General features: G+C 37.8%; 1 pseudogene; it reads left to right on the plus strand.

Annotated features, from left to right (window-relative positions):
• Positions 1-1,173: 1,173 nt before the first annotated feature.
• On the plus strand, positions 1,174-18,022 carry LOC126960708 (60S ribosomal protein L10a-like; annotated as a pseudogene).
• The last annotated feature ends 4,842 nt before the right edge of the window (positions 18,023-22,864 follow it).

The raw sequence follows: 22,864 nt of genomic DNA on the forward strand, positions 1-22,864 counted from the left end.
GGGAGTTAGGATTTCAACACATAAATGAGAGTAGGGCACAAATGTTCAGTTCACAGCAGGTATGAGATTCATGCACGCAGATCAAAAGATAGCATGTAGTTAGGGTAACCACTAATCAATTGTTTATATTGTGACACTTTTGACAGTGCAAGGGCAGGCAGAACTATACCAGAATTGTGTTGACCCCTAGAGAAGTCCATGTAGGTATCCATGGTGTTTAAAATTTCAGCACCTCTTACCCCCAAAGATTCCTACAGACTTCTAAAAATATTTTATTATGCAACCAGTATATCTACTTATCCATCTGTTCCTATTGATATGACTTTTCAAAGAATGTTTAAAGTTAACTTGTCTAATGATTCAATCAATGTGAAATCAAATTTTCACGGTGTACTATTACCCATAATAGACAATATGAAGTGCTACAGAGTTTTACAATTTTCTGGTCTGACAGGCTATTAATGAGTACATTTTAAAATAAATTTTCAGATTCCTTTACTTGCCTGGAATTCTATTTTAGTAAATTATTTATTTAGGAGCCAATGATTTCTTATTCTTAAAAAGCCTAATTCCTTTTTTCCTCAAAGCATAATGCAGACACAACCAAAAAGTCCCACTTGATTGTACAAATAAAAAAGAATAATGTTTCATTCACTTTTCTGGGCATCTTATTTTTTAATAAATCATAAACTAAAAGAAATGAAGCTAATTTGTTCAACAATTAACTTCTCTGTATCTTAGTTTCTTCTTCTTTAAAAACTGTTAATAGTGACAATATCTGTAAGGATATGAGAATAATAACCAAAACCTCCCTATTAAAGTAGTTGTGAAGATTTGTAAGAATAGTGCCCAACAATTGTTGCTGAAAAATTTTGCATTTGTTGTATTCCAGATCAGTCGTTCTATTCTGTACTTGAATTTCCATACAATAAAGAATAAGACAAATAATTCACTGATAAGATCTTGTTATTTATAGAGGCCAGGCTGGAAAATTTAACTTACATCTTTAGACAATGGGGCTTTCTGATTACATCTTCCAGGCATCATTGGACCTGTAAGACTTATGATATCCAAGAGCAGCAGTAAACCAGGGCTATAGTATCAGGCAGGATTGGTTTATTCCTGGCTCACACAACATTTCTACAGTTCGTCAGTTTTAGGGATGTGGTCCATATGCATCTCACTTTAGGACTTAAGCTGATGGAGTACCCAATATCTGGAACCCTGCAGGTAGCTGTGGCAATGGTAAAGGAAGCTTGGTGAAACACACACAGCCAGAAGTGACACACACCAGTTCTTCTCACATTGTATTGACAAAACCAAGCCTTATGTTCAAACAAACTGAAGTAGGCGGGGAGGTTTGATTCTATTCTGTGCAGAGAATGAAGCACAAGCAGCATATTTGTGAACATCCCCAGTAGTTCTCCCTTCTTGCCACTAAATATTTGCTTCACTCTCCTCCTTACACAAAGCAGACTCACCACTTTTTCAAGGAAGGCTACCCCAAGTTCCATCAAGTCAAAGCATCAAGTCAAGGTCTAGGATCTTTGGGTGAACATGTAGTCAACGCATCAAGAGGTAATGGGGAAAATGTTGATATCAGGACCAGATAAAATTCTTCTTGTTCTGAACACCTATGAAATACAAAAACAAGTGATTTTGTTTTTAAATCCTCATCCTGCCACAACCACTACAATCACATATAGAGTATAAAATGGTGGAAGGCAAATAGCACAACCTCAGCATTCTCATTTGAAAAGGGGTGGGTTGGAGGAGAGGAGATATCATGTAGTTACCAGTTCATAGCAATTCTAAATCCCACTGAGCAGATGTTGGATGGGCCCTATCTCTGGCAAAGGTAACCATTCCTTGATTAGTCCTCACTTCTCATTCCTGGAAAAGGCTCCATAGTCAAATAATTTCTATGGCAACTGGTTCTGACTTTCGGAAAAGTCCTCTTTGTTTATTATCTTTCTTGACCACATCTGATGAGGATATTAGAGGACATATCCTCTTGGGAGGTAGAGCAGTTTTTTAGCTTGCTTCCTGCTCAGGAAGGTTAGCACTTCAAGAGTAATTTTTTTAGGTCTCAAAGAATGTTTTTAGTATGGTTTCATATCTTCCCTGACAGTACAACTCAGAAGAATGACTTCTATTTGATTCTAGTAGGATCCAGATACCAATAACCAGGACCACCTTTCTTTTAGAGGCATGCCTCATTCTCTGGACTTACTAAATACTTTGAGCTTGTGAAACTTTGTGGTGAGAACTATACTTTTAGCTTTAATTCCCTGAGTCAGATTGTCAAACTCAGGGGAATTGCTAGGCATGATATTAACCCATTTTTTTCAGGTTTTAATAACTGTTGTGATAAGTAAAATCCCTGATTTTATCCTCACCAGCAATGCTGAGTTATATCAACTTTTAAGTTTTCATCACTCAAAGAACGTCTCAGTTTTATATTTTGCCTTTGTAATAAGCCTTATAAACCTTCAAGTTTCTTCCCAATTTTCATTCTCTTTTTGCAAATTCATTAGCCTTTTCTGTGATTATAGAACCTTTTCAAATGGAGCAAACAGCACCAATTTATGGTAATATGTTCTTTTTTTCTAAACTCTTCACTAAGACCAATAAGTTCATTGGATATATTATCTGCCTGTCTAGTTATTACAGGTGATGCCTTCTATCAAATATCATGTCAATGAAAAACATGGTTCACAATATTTCCAGGCTTTAATATTTCCCTGATTCTCTGTTCCCCAGTCCTTAAGGCAATACCACATAGTTTAGATTTTTTGTTAAGACATCACTCCATTTCTAGGAGATAATTTCTGCACTGGTGAACATAGGCTATGTAACAATATAGGTAGCAAGTCTTTCCACTCACAGAGACTCATACTACGTGTCTATCAAGGGTTGGTTGGGAACTCTCTTCAACATCAACACCATCCTGCTCAATAGTTCAGGCTGCTGATCCTTATGGTAAGAGGAAGGAATAACTGGTCTGACTTCATTTGGGTGGAGAAATGTAACCCTATCATGTGTCTGACAGAAGAAAACAGCCTAATGTTTTCATAGCCTCTTGTGTCCAGGTTCTTTTTCCAACTAATTAAAGGGATGATGTCTCTCCTCTGTTGAAAAGAATGAGTGAAGGAAGAGAGGTGTGGAGAGCTATGCTAATGGAGAACCTTCCACATGAAAGGACACTCCAGTCCTGGGAAGGAAGATTCTTGGCTGGGCACGGTGGCTCACACCTGTAATCCCTGCACTTTAGGAGGCCAAGGCGGGTGGATCGCCTGAGATCAGGAGATCGAGACCAGCCTGACCAACATGGTGAAACTCCGTCTCTACTAAAAATACAAAAATCAGCTGAGCGTGGTGGCTGGCACATGTAATCCCACCTACTTGGGAGGCTGAGGCAGGAGAATCACTTGAACCCAGGAGGCAGAGGTTACCGTAAGCCTAGATGGCTCCACCACGCTCCAGCCTGGGCAACAGAGTGAGACTCCAACTTGGAGAAAAATAAAAAATAAAAAAAAGTAAGATTCTTCCCCAAACAATTAAACTATTTGTTCTTTTAACACATTAATCTTAACCATTAACCTCATGGCTCACTCAAGTCGTGGCTGTTCCTCTCTACCAAGATCAGTGTTTTGTTGCTGTTTTGTTAACATTTATCTTAAATTTAGGGCAGATGTGCAGGTTTCTTGTAAGTAAGTTGCAAGTCATGAAGGTTTAATATGCAGATTATTTTGTCATCGAGGTAATAAGTGTAGTACCTGATAAGGAGTTTTTTGATCCTCACCCTCCTCCCATCCTCCACCCTCAACTATGCCCTGATGTTTGCTGATCCCTTCTTTATGTCCATGTGTGCCTAGTGTTTAGCTCCCACTCACAAGTGAGAATATGCAATATTTAGTTTTCTGTTCCTGCTTTTGTTCACTTAGGATAATGGCCTCCAGCTTCATCCATGTTGCTGCAGTGGACATTATCTTGGTTTTCTTTATGTCTGCATGGTATTCTATGGTGTATATGTACCACATTTTCTGTATCCAATTTACTGTTGATGGGCATTTAGGTTGATTCTATGTCTTTGCTATTGTGAACAGTGATGAACATATGCGTGCATGTGCCTTTATGGTAGAACGACTTAAAGGTATATACCCAATACTGGAATTGCTGGGTCAAATGGTAGTTCTCTTTTAAGTTGAGAAATCCATCAAACTGCTTTCCACAGACTGGACTAATTTACACTCCGACCAGCAGTGTATAAGTATTCCCTTTTTCCCTCAGCCTCACCAGCATCTGTTATTTTTTTACATGTTATTAATAGCCAATCTAACTTGTGTGAGATGGTGTCTCCCTGTGGCTTCAATTTGTATTTTTCGAATGCTTAGTGATGTTGAGCTTATTTTTATTTGCTTCTTGGTCACGTGTATATCTTCTTTTGACAAGTGTCTGTTCATGCTCTTTGCCCACTTTTAAATGGAGATGTTTATTTTTGTTTGTTAATTTGCTTAAGTTCCTTAAAGACTCTGGATATTAGACCTTCGTCAGATGCATAGTTTGCAAATAATTTTTCTCCTGTTTTGTAGGCTGTCTGTTTACTCTGTTGATAGTTTCTTTTGCTGTACAGAACCATTATGTACTGCCTTTCTTTGTCTTTTTTGAGAAGATCAGTGTTTTATTAGGAGACAAGTGCTCCCAGTTTCATAAAACTACCCTCCAACGTAAAGTAAGTACAAATCTTTTAAGTGTTCTCCTGGGGCTGTTGATATGCAGGGTAGATTTTTCCCTTAAGCTCCTAAGTAGTTCACAAAAATCAATTATTTAATTAACACCAGACCCAAACCTGAAAATTTGATCTCTATTTTATTTGATATTCCCAAATTATGTCAAATTTTATTGACCAACAAAGTCCATCAGAGATGTTATATTTTAAGTGTCTTCCTTTATTCATCCAGCATATTCCAATTTTAATTCCTCCTTTGACCACCAGAGCTTTGTCAATCCAGTGACGTATTGAGGGTGGACACTGTTTGGTAACAGATTTAAATATTGCTAGTGAATAGCCATGCTGTTAGTTTCAATTCTATGTACTTAACTTATAGGGATCATTCTCGAGACCACGTGAACAAGCCATTTTAATCCACGTGAACTGCCCACAATATTTTCACCAGCTCTAAAATGCAGAAAGCAACTTGGGACATAGTGTCTAGGACCATGTGCCTAGAGCTGGCAATAAAATTCACAAAAGCAGAGAGAAACATATAGTTAACTTCCATTCATCAATTTCCTTGCATCTACAAGTATAAACTTTATAAAAATCTAGTTGGATCCATTCCTGCCCTTATGCTGATACTGTTGCTGTTTATTTGAAAACAAAACAAAACACTTTGTTATTTCACTTATAAACACTCCAGTTGGCAGTTACAATTTAAAGCAAGAACCTCACCAGTGTTCTGTAGACGTCAGCTGCTTTGCAGTTTAAAAGCATCAAACATTGCTTTTTCTCCAAAGTTAAAAGGGCCAGTAAAACTCTTTTTTCTGTCTAATTGAAAACCTGAGCCTGCTTATAAGGCCTCTGTGAGCAGCAGAGATGAGCAGAGACCCCACTTCCCACACAACCTTGCTATAGCCCCCAGGTGGCCTGCACATGCAAATGACCCAGCCTTTGCTGATACAGTCAGGGCCAGCTGGTGTTTGGATAATGCTCTTAAGGCCTGAAGCCAGCGTTTTGGCTGAGGTCTGGACTCTGAAATCTTTGCTGAAGCCCAACCCCCTTGCTGAAACTTGCTCACCGTTTTGTATGGCCCTAACCTTTGCTAAGACAATCAGCCTTCCGAGGCCTGAGCCGTTGCTGAGGCCTTTGTTCAAGAAGAGCAAGGCCTGCACGTTATGAACTGAATACCCAATTTGTTTTAGTGAAGCATCTCCAAAGTTCTCCTTCCTGCTCAAGGCACGTAAGAAGCCTCAATTACTTCTCCTATGTTCTGGTCTTCCCCATTTTATTCATTGTCTCTTTTTCAAACTCATTAATTCATGCAGCAGATGTTAGGGTGTTTTGATAGGCTCAGTAAATAGCATCTCTCTTGTCTGCCTAAGTTCTGAACTAACTTGGAAATAAAACAAATGGAGTGAGAATAGCGGGGCTGGGGGAAGGATAAAATCCTGGCTTTATTTACTGGAAAAGCCGATATTGAAGAATGTTGTATACACACACACACACACACACACTCTCACACACACACACTCTCACACACACACACACACAGAGCCAACAGTGCTCCCTGAAACTAGACAGAATTATCCAGTCTCAGGCTCTCAGACATCTCCCCACCTAGAGGCAGGTCCCTATAAAATAGACAATATGAAGGAGCAAAAGATAATGCATAATCTATGTGAGCAAAGCTGCTTCCAAGAATAGTGAATTAGCAAGAAGCTGGGCTACTTATGCCTCATCTATTTTTCCAAACACAATAATCTGATTAAGCTACTACTCTTGAAAAAAAGTGCATGAAGAACCAGGAATGTTATAATAATGAAGCTCCCTTCACATAGAAAATTTTAGACAGGAGAAGGAGCTCATACCACTGTAATGGTTTTATTTGTGTGTGTGTGTATCATGCCTGACTGTGGACAAGCTGACATGAACATCAGTGAAAATTCCCAGGTTTTGCCACATAGACACAAGCGAAATAGGTTTCTCAGTGAGCAGCAAAGATGAGGAAAAGGAGATTGAACAACTTTGGTGCAGCAGGAATTTTCCAGCCCTGTTATCAGGACATTAGGCCTGGGGAATGTGGCTGACCTCATGGCAAACTTATTGTCTTACTTGCTAGAAATTGTGTTTGGGCATTCAGGTGGCTCTTCTGTACAGGGGAAGATAAAACTCACGATGCTTTCCTGGAGGGATTCTCAGGTGTGGCAGATTCCTGAAGTTGCTGACTGTTATCATGGTTCCACCCGGATTCCAGGGTTCCACCCAGGATCTTTTTAATCATAAAGATTAAAAAGGGGTCACTTGAGAAACAGGCTTGTATTAGGTATATTCTTTGCCTATGCCATTTTCATGTCTTTTTTCTACTGTGGCGAAATATACATAAAACTTACCATTTTAACCGTGGATAAGTGTCCGATTCAGGGGCACTAAGTACATTCGCAGTGTTATGTAGTCATCACCAGTATCCATTTCCAGAACCCATGACTTTCTTGGTGTTTAATAATCCTGTGCATTGAACTGAGCAGAGTCTATTATTTTCAGGTCCAGTATCTTCAAACCCAATCTCAGTGTTCTTGGATTTGGGATTAAGAAATCAGTGTCATGATCATCATCATAATCATTGTCACCAAAGGTCATCCCATAAATGACAGAACTGGGTTTAGCATGGAGACCTTATGATTCTTAATCTCCTGCCTCTCCACAGCTCCTTTCTTACTATGGTGATTGTTACGTTGCTTGCAACAGATGCTTTAAATTCAATTGTGAGGGAAGTAATTCGAAGGTCTGACCAATTGCTTTAGTACCTGAAGCACTTTTTAAGTAAATATTCTTTTATGAGAAGAATATTGAGGAAGGAAGGAAAGACAAAAGGGACTTTAATCATTAGTCTCCTGGTTTTTATCTAAGGAAGGTAATACATTTAAGTAGTGAATACTAAAGAAAATGCAATTCCAGGAATAAATACTAGGCAACTTTCATGTAGAGACAGAATATTTTGTCCGCTGTTTCTTGGTGTCTTTCTGTGAGCACGTTGCCATCAAATCCAGATGTGCTTACTTGCACCTGGGCATCAGTGCTGAGAAGAACTTCACTATATTTAGTTCAGCAGAGCAGGCATGCCTTCCAACTCTTCCACGGGTTTCATGGCTCTACTTCTGTTTTCATTGCTTCTAGTATCTTTCCTCATTCCCTTCCACCTAAACTCTAGGATTTCATGATAGCCTGAATAAGGAGATAAAGACTCATACATTCTGTAAATCTATTGTAAAAAAAAAAAAAGAGAGAGAGAGAAAAGAAAAATTGTATTTCAATATTTCAGACAAATCAATGAGAGTTTAATGCAAATATGAACACTTCATTCTGTATCACTTTAAAATAGATTCATTTTATTTTAAAAAAATTACAAATAGCTGAGCACAGTGGCTCATGTCTGTAATCCCACCAAGGCGGCCAAGGCAGGTGAATTACTTGAGGTCAGGAGTTCAAGACCAGCCTGTCCAACATGGTGAAACCCCGTCTCTACTAAAAATACAAAAATTAGCCAGGTGTGGTGATGGGCACCTGTAATCCTGGCTACTCTGGAGGTTGAGGCATGAGAATCTCTTGAACCTGGGAGGCGGAGGTTGCAGTGAGCTGAGATGGCACCACCGCACTCCAGCCTAGGTGACACAGCGAGATTCCATCTCAGGAAAAAAAAAAAAGAAAAAAACCACATAGAAAAGTTTACTCTTTTTGGCATAGAGTGCTATGAGTTCTTACACACTTGTAACCACCACCACTGATAGAATGCCCAGCATTGCAAACACTTTAAGAAGTCTTCATACTGCTCCTCTGCATCAGACACCCACGCAGCTCCTCACCCTAACTACTGACTTCCTCTTTCTTCCTATATTTTGCCTTTTCCTGAAGGAATGGGACATACTTTCCATAAAAAGAACACAGTTTTAAATTAGTAAAATTTTTATTTTGCTTCACTAAAAGGGTGACATTGTTCACCAACTTTCACCAAAAAACCTATAAAATATTTGACTCAATAATGAATAGGTGATATTTTGGTCAGATACCAATTAAGTTTTCTGTGTTTATTCCATGTATACTAAATAAAAAAAGAAACCCACAACATAATTAAAGGATATTGGAATGGATACAAGCTTTTTGAGTCACTGACAGTTAATTTTGAATATTTGCTTTGAAATAGACCTTGAAATTTGAAGTAATTTTTTTCATGAAGTCTAATCTCAGGATCCTGTCAGATGAAAAAACCATAAGCATTTGCTTTCAAAAGGAGAATTTTGAATATTTTGATTTGGGAAGAAACTGTAGAGAGAGATTTCTACTATATCATGGGCATATTTTTTTTCCTTAGTAACTAAATAAAAACATAAAAAACTTAATTATTTCCACAATAATTAATTCAGTCTTATTAAATCCCTATATTGCCTTAAAGTTAAAAACTTGCTTTCTTTTGCCTGTAAAGTGAGTGATTCATAATTTAAAATCTGAATATATCATCACTTGACTAAGCCACCTGAAATAAAACTATTGAGCTATCAAAATTAATAATAAATATTTGAAATCTCTTAATTGTTCAGTTTACATGTAACCAACATTCCCTAGATGGTCAGTATAGCAAAACTGTGGAATGTTTCTTCAAAAAACATGATAAAAGTACTAACTCTTAATAGCTAAAACTCAATCTTAATCCCAATGCTTAGTGTTCATGTTCATGCTGAATAGACATCAGGAAGTGTTTCACTGACCACCACGTTTCTTTGTGAGTAAAGCAGTGTTTATTCCCTAACAGCACATACCACACAGAGCAGGTACATACCTATACAGTCTCTGCTCAGTATAATGAAATGGTAGGAGCCTATATCATGGTTTACAAAATAATGATACAGTAAACCAAAACTATTTTCCCCTATATAGCTTATACTATCAATGATAAAAAGGGCATAGTTGTTGAGCATCTCTTTTATATATTATCACTTAAGGCATCATACTGATTCATGTTTTGTACTTTAACTTATCTAAATATAAGGTCAACTGTCTGTTCAACTGGCAGAAATTCACAAAGCAATAATTGGATTTCTATACTCTATGACATTGCTATTATGTAATATCCATTATTGTCGCTTGAAATGGAATTTTAGGGATAAGGTTCAGAGCATGATGTTTGCTAATAACTTTTCAGGTGATATTACAAGCTTCTCTGTTTCAATGTGAGTTAAATCTCATTTTAGTTACAAAGAGAACAATTTTGAATGATGCTTCAGGGCCATAATTTTTACTTGAAAGCATTGTTTTTCACTTGTTAAAGAAAAACTAATTTGGATTAGAGTTGTTACTTTGATTTGTTTGAAAATAACACAAAGACTCAGTAAATTCTATGCTACCATTTGACAAAATTTCTTAACAGTGAACACACCAGTCTGAATTTTAAAATATTTGTTTTCATACTTTCAATTTTACCTCTTTTTTCCAATTACATATCAAACTCAGAGCCTCATTTATCTCAGTACATAAAAAAGTACGTACATAAAAACCCTGTGTACATAAAACCCTTAGTACATAAAAACCTTGTGTTTGTATTGGAATCTCCTTCAATATTCATTCTAATGTTATTTTTGAAGCTGTAATGTTTTCATTAAAATTACTACTTTGCTACTTCTGTATTTCCACAATCCATTGACTTATTTGCATGAATTTAGGATATAAGAAATAGAAAAGTGGCAAATAAGAGATCTTTTGCAAATATACATAGCACACACATTATATGGAATTATTACGGAGGAAGAAAATCTTATGGACTGTGAGCTGAGTGTTCTTGTTTTCTATTATTGTATAACAAATTACCCTTGATACTTAATGGAACAACTTCTTAATTTTATTTCACAATTTTATGGGTCAGGAATCAAGAAGGGATGCCCGGCACAGTGGCTTATGTTTGCAATCCCAGCACTTTGGGAAGCTGAGGTGGGTGGATCACTTGAGGTCAGGAGTTTGAGACCAGTCTGGCCAACATGGAGAAACCCCGTCTTCACTAAAAATACAAAAGTTAGCCAGGCGTGGTGGCACATGCCTGTAGTCCGAGCTACTTGGGAGAGAATCACTATCCTGAGGCAGGAGAATCACTTGAACCCAGGAGGCAGAGGTTGCAGTGAGCCAAGATGATGCCACTGCACTCCGGTCTGGGCAACAGAGCGAGACTCCATCTCAATAAATAAAATAAATAAAATGAAATAGAAGGGCTGGAGAACTTTTCAGTTCTACATGATGTTGACAGAGGTACCTGACTATTCAGCTGGCAGAATACCGAGCCTGATCTGGAAGGTCCAAGACAACTTGATACGCATGACTGGGTTTTTGTTAAGGATAGCCATCAGGCTGGGCTCAGCCAGAACTGTCTTTCAGAGAGTTAATAAATAGCCTCTACAGACAGCAGTCTTAGGGACATCATAGTGTCACATGGTGGATGGCTCAGGACTTCCCAAGAAAGCACTTTTAGACATAAGTAGTGGAAGCTGATGGTCTCTTAAGGCATGGACCCAGAAGCTAGCTCCATATTCTGTTGGTCAAAGTATTCACTAAGGCCAGTCCTGGTTGAAGAGAAGGGGAATTAGAGTCCACTTCTCAATGAGAAGGGTAACAAAGAATTTGTGGTTGTCTTTAATCTACCACACCAAGGTTACGTGATGGAGACAATCTAGCTGTACATGAGCAACTTTCCATAATGACAATTATGAACACTGCAAGTCTCTAATGCTCATAGCCAATTGTGTATTTCATGTGTGTATGATGCATGTAGCTAAGTTATTTAAGTTCATTTTACTTCTAAAGCTAAAAAACTTTGTGTGGTTGGATAAAATACCAGGGACTAGGATACATTTCTTGTAGCACTTAGATAAAAATGTCTAACATGCCCCTGTAGTATTGAATTTTTTCATGACACATCTGTGGTCTCTAACACTAAGAGAAATGGCATAGTAAGTAATTTACCTAGGTTGTCAACCTATGATATGTGAATTAGAAACAATATAAAATTATCTTTATTTTGTATGATATTAAGCAGTTTACAAAGTACTTTTATGTTATTGTATTTGCATTTTACAATAGCCTTGTGAAATTGGGGGACTCTAATTATCATTTTCTTTCAATAGATTGATGTTTGACAGTTCAGAAGGAATAAACAATTTCCACAAACTCACAGTAGAGGCAAAGTTAACTTTTAAAAATTCATTTAGTATTAATTCATTCAAAATTTATTGAACATCAACTATGTGCGAGGCTTTATACAAAGGACTGCAAACAAGGATTCTAAGTTCCCTGGCCTCCAATAGCTTGTTGTCTAGTATGATGCTATTTTTCTTCAAATTTAATTCATGTTTTACTCTCACAATTTTTGTCACATCTGGATATCACCTGCACTACTAATGTAATATTTTTAATCAACTCACAAACTTTCAATACTTAAATGAACTTAGCCTTACCTTATAGAATATTCCTTTTAAACAAAGGCCTATTTATTATTTATTACAATAATGAACTCTTCAGATATGTGTGTGCATATATATATATTTACATATACACATACATATGCACACACATACACACCACCACCACCACCAGCACAACACAATCATCTCCTATAACACCAGAAGTATACATACAACACCCGGGAAAATGCCAGGGTTTTTATGACATTTTTTATGGGAAAAACCATAAAAATTGGTTTTTATGCTCTTAATATAGCATTATTACCAAGGTCTCAACTAGCACATATGTATAGAGGACAATGAAATGCTGCTCTATTTTGGAGATCTTTCAACTCTATGACCAAAAGCCAGCACAATAATACATTTGGAAATATGCTCCCCCAAATTTACTTTTAGGAACTGTTTCTAAACAGTTTTATTCTGAGGGGTTGCACAATATCTACCACTCATCTGAATGGTAAACTCAAGCTACTACCTACCTATGGCTACTCTAAATGACAGAATCAACAAGCCTCTGGCATCTTTATAGTCCCCGAAGTAAAAACCTATGAAAATTCTTTTTGTTTTATTTACAAATAAGAGAGTGAGATTGCAAGGAGAAAAAATATTGTTGTTGCTTGCTATTTTATATTTTTTGTTTAGCCTTTATCACTCAAGTTTATCTATCTACATGTGATACAGATGTTCATATTGCATCATGTGCAATCAAAATACAGCTTATAGTCATTTCCCTTAGGTACTACTGCACAGAAATAAATTTTACTTATGTATTTTATTCAAGGGTGCTCTTCTAACAGGGTATGTTGCATGAATATAGAATGTAAGCAAAACTTTTGGTAACACTGATCTCTGAATCCTCTGACTCCTCCTGTCTCCCTCTCCCTCTTCCTCTTCTTCCTACTTTCTCATCTTCAAGTGTATTTAACTTATATTGACACAGACCTGGATACATACTGCTTCTACTACTTGCAGGGTTAACTTGATCTAGTTTGAACTCTAGAGTCCATTTTAATAATGATGCAGAATCCACTAGGTTTATGGGCTACTTGAAAAAAATGTATTTAATTACCTAGTCCTAACAAATGTTATTTCTTCCTTTCTTTTACTTTGCATTAAATTTTTCTCTGAGTAAAATATCTAATTAAATTAATTTACACTGAGGTATAAATGACTGATTAGATTTAATAGGGAACCTATTTGAAATATATGTATGTCAACCTATAATGAATTTATCTTTAAATTAAAATATTATTCCTGAAGGTATGTAATTTCGGACATAGGGAGAAAATGATGAGAAAGTAATAGTTTTGCAAGGAAAGATTTGTATGTTTCATAAATTACATCTTATAGACCAGAATCTATTTACTTACATTTATTAGAGAATCAGAGCTGTCTTGGAATATTTATACTAGGGTTGCAGCAAACCCTGGGACTACTCAGAAAAGACATGGGCATTGTTTGGGGTCGTGAATCAGCAGGAATGAATAAGCAGAGGCTGCACCAACTTTGCCTGGCCTGCCCCACCGAGTTTTCTTGGAATTGAACCTTGGGTGAGTAGAATAAGGAGTATCCAGCATCACCTTGCTCAATCAGAATGATGCTTTGCATTAGCCTCGCTCCATCTTACAGGATTTCTCTGTTGCTTATTTCTTTGTACTTAATCATTGGCTTATTTAAGATTATTAAAGCCTAACATGTAAAAAAAAAATGGGATGCTCTGAGTAGCAATCTCTTTGTGGTACTCTCTCATGAATTTATGGAAGGAAATTTAGATATGGGAATAGCTCTTCACAGCTACCTAGTTCCAGGAACATCTTGCCTATTGTATCTAAACTTAGAGTTACCACTGAATGATCCAACTCAAATATATTGCCTACATGTCTAGCTGAAGTGTTAATTACTAATTACCTTGATCAGAAGAACAGTTTCCCTGTAAATCCTTATGCTGCTTTTCTTATGACTTATGTATTTTCTTTATGACTTTACTTATGACTTATGCTTTGCTTTTGCATATGTATTTTCTTTAAAGTATTTTATTAATATCATGTCTTAATTTTTTGCCTGGTAGTGTGTAAGCACACTGAAGTCAGGGAGTGTCTTTCTCATTATTATGTTCCCAAAATGTAAATGTTAATAAATCCTTGAAATAAAGAATACCAAAACTAAATTAATTCCATGTGTTTACATAATGCAGTAGTTGATGGAGTTGCTTAAAAGTATACGTAGAATGTTCCAGGCCAGCAGGAGGTTAAGAGTGATCTAAGAACCCAAAGCAATGCTGAAACCACTTTTATGAAACTTATGTCAGTGGGGGAAATCTAACATAACTGACTCAGTCTTACTTCTAACCTTGCAAGATAACCGTCTTTGCTCATTCTTAGTTAACTATTGGAGGAATTTCATTTGTAGTTTAAGCCTAAAACAAAGATGATAAAGGTCCTTTCCAAACACTAACCTTCTCCTTGCTCAGGAGCTGAAACCACCTTTGTAAAACAAAAGAAGGGCTGCAAGGTTAGAATTGGAGTAGGTAGGGGCCTGAATTCTGCTAAGCTGTAGGCATAGTGAAACTCTAACCAGCCATTGTTTCTTTTGTTGGCATAAACTCTAAGAAGTCATTGTTTTATAACTTACTTTTTTTAAAACTACTTACTACTCAGGAGTATCACAGCCAATAGTCACAAGATTAACTTCCTCAATTGCCCCTATGGATAACATCACTACTGTAAATACTTTAAGACTAGTGTTTGAATATTTTTCAGACCTTGCATTCTATACAGACCAACTAACATCTTGTAGTTGTAACCCCCACCCAGTAACTGACTCAGCACAATAAGAAAGTGTCAACCCCCTAGGATTTCATCCCAGACCCACCTTATCAGCAATCCTTATTCCCTAGTCCTCTGACTGCCAAGCTATCCTTGAAAAACACTAGTCCCCAAATTCTTGGGAGGCAGATTTAAGATTATCTCCTATCCTTCCACTTGGCTGCCCCTGTGATCTTTAAACTCTTTCTTTGCTGCAAGCATTCCTGTTGTTCTCGGTGTATTAGCTTTTTCTGGGCAGCAGGCAAGAAGAACCCAATTGAGTGATTACAAAACCTTCAAGTCCAGGAAAGGAAGGAGGTAAAGATCTAACTTGTTCTAGAAAAGCTCACTGCAATCCAATTTGAGCAAAACATAGTGCTGAATTCCATAGGCTAAATATTTGTGAATTTGGATCAATAGAGATTATAAGACAGAAAGATGTATCACTCCCTTAGATTCCTAAAGAACAAGACAACAAAGTGAGCCTTCCTCTTGGGGAAGGCTCTGAAATAAATATGTTTACCATTTGAAGGATGTCTTCTCCAATCCAATTGAAATATTGAAATGTGCCAAAATGTTTTCAAAACTCTTTCACATTAGATAGTGTCAATGAGTTGTCACGTTTTAGAAAACTGTTTCCTTTTTTTAATAGTATAAATAAATGTTTTCTCTTCCTTTTTACCAAGAAATTCTAAATAAACACTTTTTTTGTATGGTGACTCACTATTCCAACATGAACTATTCAACTATAAAACCTGGGAAACTGCCTAATACATATGTTGGAGGAAGGAATATTGTCACTATCCTGAATTCAAATAGTTTCTAACATCATTGAAGGGCTGGAAATGTTTACTGCCCCTTTCTGTTAGGTTCTTTTTCTGTCTCTCTGGGGAACATCTCTACTCATAACTTATAGAATGTTTGAGAATCTTCAAGGAGGAAAGAAACTAAATAAATTCGCAATATTATTTCAGAGAAGAAGGGCTGGTTAAGCCAGCATTGAAGCATTCCATATTTATTTCATAACAAATTTGCAAGTCAGAGTTGGCTTTATTTATTATTTATTTATTTATTTTACCTCAGCCTATTCTGATGCTCAAAAAACCCACTTGGGATTTAGAACTCCATCTGGTTCTTCTAGTTTCCTTCATTGTCATTTGTAATGAAGAGTTTTCAATAATTTTTCAGGAGGACAGCTTTGTTCATTGATCTGTGAAATAGAATGAAACCCAGATCAGTTTATGCATATCTACCAGAGTCTTCAGAGGCTAAAACAAACATATTAAAACCTGCTTATGTCAGAAAAAAAGAACAGTGATAGACAGAGAGAAACTACTTTAACACTACTCTCTTTGACAATGGAAGGGATACATTTTTCTTGGTATCAGTATCAGTTTACACTCATACAAAAATTCACATTCATATTTACAATTCTAAAATACGTCCATATCATGTATAAACTGTCAGAGGCACTGATTACACTATTTTGTTCTTGCTTTGATTTACCTTTCAGAATGAAAGATGGGTTTTATCATAACAAATGAAAAGAAGAGATCCCATCTTTAAACATGATTAAAAATAAGAACTGAATTCAATATCCTCACAGGGGCTGGTCGAGCACTTGTAACTTTCTTTCTGAGCAATGTTTTGCAGGTTGACTACATCCTAGGGCTTGCAGCAGAGATCTAAGTAGACAAGCCTTTGAATTGAGAATGAGCACCCTCTGTGGCATTCAGAGGTGAGGCTGCTCACACGGGTTCAGTGACCCTGGAAACTAATTCCTCAGCAGCCAACCTTTCAAAAGGAAGCCTGTAATTAAATAGGTAAAATGGCAATTGGTGGCTTGATTAAAGTGGGAGGATGGTGAGAATATTTCTACCTTTGGAAACACAGAAAATTTATCTAATGCTAATTCTTTCCCCTAAATACCATACTGTATATTTCTTATTCAAACCACTGATATTTATGTTTATTACTTGATTTTTTTTCTAAAAGTTTAACAACAAAAATGCTGCCAGCAGATCTATTGCTGATATGAATTCTCTGCAGGCAGAAACCCATCTAATCATCACTCCAGCAACTCCAAGGGCCTTTATTAACTTGGCAAAGTGATTTTATGCATTGCAGAGGGCAGGTAGACTAACAAACCAACACAAGTAATCCATGCAAATTCTCAGTTTCACTCATATGAAGAGCCATCCTGTTAGCACTCTTATTTCTTCAGAGACAATGGGTTTAAGCCTCTTTCCATAAGAACAGCCCAGACTTCCAGAGTAGATGCCATGCTATATGAACTTTATTATAAAATAATAACAGACTCTTCTCCGATTAGTTCAGCTCGAGAAGGCATGAGTAGCAAAGTCTCTCTCGCGACACCTTGTACAAGGCAGTGCGAGAAGTTGTGCACCAGAACCAGCAGAAACGCCTCAAGTTCCTGGATATGGTAGAGTTGCAGATCAGCTTGAAGAATTATGACCCCAGAAGGACAAGCGCTTCTCGGGCACAGTCACACTTAAGTCCACTCCCCGTCCCAAGTTCTCCGTGTGTGTCCTGGGGGAGCAACAGCACTGTGACGAGGCCAAGGCCGTGGATATTCCCCACATGGATATCGAGGCACTGAAAAAACTAAACAAGAATAAGAAACTGGTCAAGAAGCTGGCCAAGAAGTATGATGCAATTTGGGCCTCAGAGTCTCTGATCAAGCAGATCCCACGAATCCTCAGCCCAAGCCTAAAGAAGGCAGGAAAGTTCCCTTCCCTACTCACACACAAGGAAAACATGGTGGCCAAAGTGGACGAGGTGAAGTTTACAATAGAGTTCCAAATGAAAGTGTTATGTCTGACTGTGGCTGTTGGTCACGTGAAGATGACAGACAATGAACTTGTGTATAACATTCACCTGGCTGTCAACTTCCTAGTGTCATTGCTCAAGAAAAACTGGCAGAATGTCCAGGCCTTATTATCAAGAGGACCATGGACAAGCCCCAGTGCCTATGTTAAGGCACGTTTGAGTAAATTCTACTGTTATCCGTCAAAAAATAAAATAAAAAATACAATCAGGCCGGGCGCAGTGGTTCACGCCTCTAATCCTAGCACTTTGGCAGACTGAGGCAGGTGGATCACAAGGTCAGGAGATCGAGACCATCCTGGCCAACATGGTGAAACCTCGACTCTACTAAAAATACAAAAATTAGCTGGGCGTGGTGACAGGTGCCTGTAGGTAGTCCCAGCTACTAGGGAGGCTGAGGCAGCAGAATCACTTGAACCTGCTGAGGCAGAGGTTGCAGTGAGCTGAGATTGCACCACTGCACTCCAGCCTGGCAATAGAGTGAGACTCTGTCTCAAAAAAAAAAAAAAAAATAATAATAATAATATAGTAATTATTATTATAATATTGGTCTTTGGTATTTGTGGTAGAATAAAACCACATGTGTCCCCTTTTCTAATTGAAAATGACTCATCCTCAAGCAATAATCATAGTAGACACAGAAGCAAAAACATTATATTCAAGGAAATGATGTAACTTCAAAGCACAATAGATGAAAATTAAAAGTTGTTAGTCAAGGATAATAAAGGAGTTGTCAGGAGAGCTCATTCCAAAACATGTAAATCTGAAGATAAACAAGCAGGTTTTGTTCACAGAATCCCCCAATAGCTGAGAAACTGGGCACTGGGAAGACTGAAGTGGAAAAACAAGGTGGGACATCAAAAGGGTGAGTCTAGATTAACAGACAACAAGAGAACAGTTAAAAGCCCAGCTTCCAACACCACTTGGAGCAGAAAAGCAACACCCTGCACTATCTTCATAGGAGAAAAGGGGTCATTTTTCTGGAAAAAAAAAATAATAAACCAGAGAGACTTGAAGTTATAGACAGAAGATCATTAAGGTGAAGTGCTGTTCTGAAGGCAGAATGATTAAGTTAAAGTCTGCCTATTTGATGATTATTAGGCCTCCAGCTTTCTTTCCTCAGTCAACCACAGAAGAGACACAATCTGGTGTAAACTCACCACACTCTCAGGCAGGAGACTGGAAAATTTATCCCAAGACAAACTAAATCACTAAGTCTTATCAGACCCAAGAATTCTGCATCTAAGCCAACCATTGGGAAAGCTTATCAACAGATCATTTGATACTACAGAACTACAGTAAGGCTGAGTAATTGAGACAAAGGTATCTTAGATAGTTGAGGGTACAGTAATGAAGAAAATAGGAAAGTTAGTTGTAGGTATATCTGAAGCAGTTAGATACCCCCAACCCCTTCACCACTATAGTAGGCAGAATCTCAAATGACCCCCAGGATTCCCATCCCTGGCACACATACTCTCTATAGTCCCTTCCCTCGATATATAATGGTATATCACTCCCTTAATTAAGTAACAGCATTGAGTCCTTCTTGCATTGCCATAAAGAAATACCTGAGACTGGGTAATTTATAAAAAAAAGAGGTTTTATTAGCTCATCATTCTGTAGCCTGTACAAGCATGGTGCTGGCATCTGCTCAGCTCCTGAAGAAGCGCTCATGATAGAAGGTGAATCAGGAGCAGGCATGTCACATGGTGAGAGCAGCAGCAAGAGAGGGTGGGGAAGGTTCCACACACTTTAAACAAGATCTCGTGAGAACTCACTCATTGTGATCCCATGGATCACAATGGGGTCGTGGATCTGCCCCTATGACCCAAACACTTCACACCAGGTCCCATTTCCAACATTGGGGATTAAATTTCAACATGAGGTTTGGGCAGAAACAAATACCCAAACTATATCAGTCACTTTGTGTGGTAAATATGATGGGAGGGTCCCTCCTGGGACCCCATTATCTTTTTTACAACTCCCTCTTGGTGGGCTAGAGAGAAATTCCCCTGCTGGCTTTGAAGAAGTAGCTACTATGTCGTGAGAGGGTTAGGATCAGCCAACAACCAGCAAGGAAATGGAACCCCATACTAAAACCACAAGGCATTTAATTCCACCAACAACCTGAATGAGCCTGGAAGAAGATCCCAAGCTCCCAAGAAGACAGCCAAAGGACACTTTGATTTTGACCTTGTGAGAAGCTGAGCGGAAGACTGTTATGCCAATTATGCCAAGGCCAGACTCCTGACCTACAGAACTGTGAGATAATGAATAGGTGGACGTTAAATTGCTATCATTGTGAAGCGCATTCACTGGGCACAGGTTACCGAGTAGTCTGAGTCGGGTGAGATATAACACCCACACACAAGGTTACATGAAGCAGGTTTATTAATTATACATAGGCAGCAAGGGATAATAGAAGCCTAAGACTCATGTTGAGCCAGGCTCCTAAATGAATGTCATGCCCCTAAAGCTCAGGAAAGCTGCGTAGGGTGGATGGACTCTCATCTCTATGTGCCTCTCTTGCAGCCAGCCCACCCTGGGCTTTATACCTCAGGGTCACAAGACTGGCTGGGCCGACCCACTTAAGGATGTCCTGTTTCTATGGGGGAACTGGAACAGAGTCTAGGCTGATCCTACCAGTTCCTTCTTACATCAAGGTGTTCCATTCCCAGTACATTCCACAGTTACATTGAGAACTACAAGTGAGAAAGAGGGAGAGGAGCTGGATTTCTCCAAGGCTACCCAGAGAACTGTTTTCCAGTGATTGTTTTAATTTGTTACTCAACCATAAAAAACTATACACCAACCAAAGGAAGACGTTTAAGAGAGGCTGAGATACTTACAGGGACCTGTATTTGGAGGCACCAAGATCAGCACAGGGTGGGTGCTGTCTGTAGCAGATTGGGTGTATTGTCAGGAACCTGGCAATAAAAAAATGGCACACTCAAACGAGATAATTAAGAAGAGTTTAATAAAATGGCCTATTAAAATGCATGAACATTGGCTGGGCGTGGTGACTCATGCCTGTAATCCCAGCACTTTGGGAGTCCAAGGCAGGCGGATCATGAGGTCAGGAGATCGAGACCATCCTGGCTAACACGGTGAAACCCCGTCTCTACTAAAAAAAAAAAAAAAAAAAAAAAAAAAAAAATTAGCCGGGCATAGTGGTGGGCACCTGTAGTCTCAGCTACTCAGGAGGCTGAGGCAGGAGAATGGCGTGAACCTGGGAGGCGGAGCTTGCAGTGAGCCGAGATCGCGCCACTGCACTCCAGCCTGGGCAACAGAGCCAGATTCCGTCTCAAAAAAAAAAAAAAAAGAACATTAAAGAAATGAACAAAGGATAGGGCAGTATTCCAGGAACAGCAACGGCAGGAGCCATTACCACTTCTAGGTCTGAAGGGGCAAGGATATGCAGTAGATACTAGAACTCAGAGAGCAGCTGTACAGAAAAAGCTATTATTTGGCAGGAGCTGTGTACTTCAGCAGAGGGTTGCAGCTAACTTAAGATAAAACCATCACTGAAAAACTCTGAGCAACATAAATGCAGATGTCTTCTCCTTTCCTCTAATCTCCTGATAGTGTCTACACAGAGTGAGCCAAACAAGAAAATAGAGATGAGAGACGTTCATTGGTGTATCTCATTGGAAGCATGAATGAAATTGCATTCAATTAATATATTTATTTTAGGAAAGATATGTATTTTCCTCCTTTCTTAGCCACACGACCCTCAAATTTGATCTGGGCACATAGCTACTTGAAATAAAGTCTGTATTAATAGCTTTTTTTGCAGGTGAGTGAGCTTCTCAGGGCAATTGTTGGGAAGCAAAAACATGGAATGGAATACGAAGAGACAGAGAGAACTTATTTACACAGACAACGATGTGTGCCCATTAGTGTCTTTCTCCCTTTTCCAGGTGACAAATGTCTTTTACATAGGGTCTCAACAGCAGAGTAATATAGATTTGAACTAAGCCTACTATTGTATTTTAAATAAATTACTAGGAATAAAGGGAAGAAATAAATAATTAATGAACATAAACCATAGCTGTAAAGGTCCTCATTTCTAGAGCCAGTCACAAGCTCTAAGTTAATAGTCATAGCTACTTTTTCTCATCACCCATTTTATCCTATCTAGGCCAGATGCTTGCAGAGAGTAAGGAGAGCATTACCAGAAATTAAGCACAGAGTTCACTCATCTGCAAAGAAGGCTGTTAATACAGACTTTATTCCAAGTAGCCATGTGCCCAGCTCAAATTTGAGGGTTGTGTGGCTAAGGAAGAGGGAAAATAAGTATCTTTCTTAAAACAAATATATTAACTGAATGCAATTTCATTTGTGCTCCCAATAAGATGTTGGTATATTATTTGTTTTTTATTTTGTTAGTATATTATGTTTGTTTTGAATTGAATAAAAATAATCTTTTTAAACGGAAGAATGTCTAAGATTAAGTAAATTGTCAAAAAAAGAAAAAAAAATAAAGGCAAGTCATCTTATCAGATATCAGAACATACTATAAATCCATTAAAAGAGAATTATAGTATTCATAGTGGTATAGAGAAGTATACTAGTAGAACAGAACAAAATTCAAAAGTAGATCTTAGTGTATTTTAAAATGTAATATACAGTAATGATGATAGTTTAATTTTAGAGGCTTAATGGTATATTATTTAATAAATGGTACTTGTACATTGCATAGAAAATGTATTTGGATTTTTATTTTACATCACATATAAAAATAAGTTCCAGAAAGGATTATGATATTATAAACAAACTAAACTATGTTGAGCAATTGGAAAGCTATATTACTAATCTAATTGCATAAGAGACCTCCTTACTGAAGACTAGAAACCTAGAAGCTCAGTAAGAAAGGAAAGATAGGGTGGACAATGTAAAGTAGAAAAAAAAATGCAAGATATATCAAAAACTAGGTCAGTAGAAGATTAATAGACTGATAAAATGTTTAAGTAGCACAGATGACACAGGTTTAG

This window comes from Macaca thibetana, chromosome 8 (genome assembly GCF_024542745.1).
Source record: "Macaca thibetana thibetana isolate TM-01 chromosome 8, ASM2454274v1, whole genome shotgun sequence".
NCBI lineage: Eukaryota > Metazoa > Chordata > Mammalia > Primates > Cercopithecidae > Macaca > Macaca thibetana.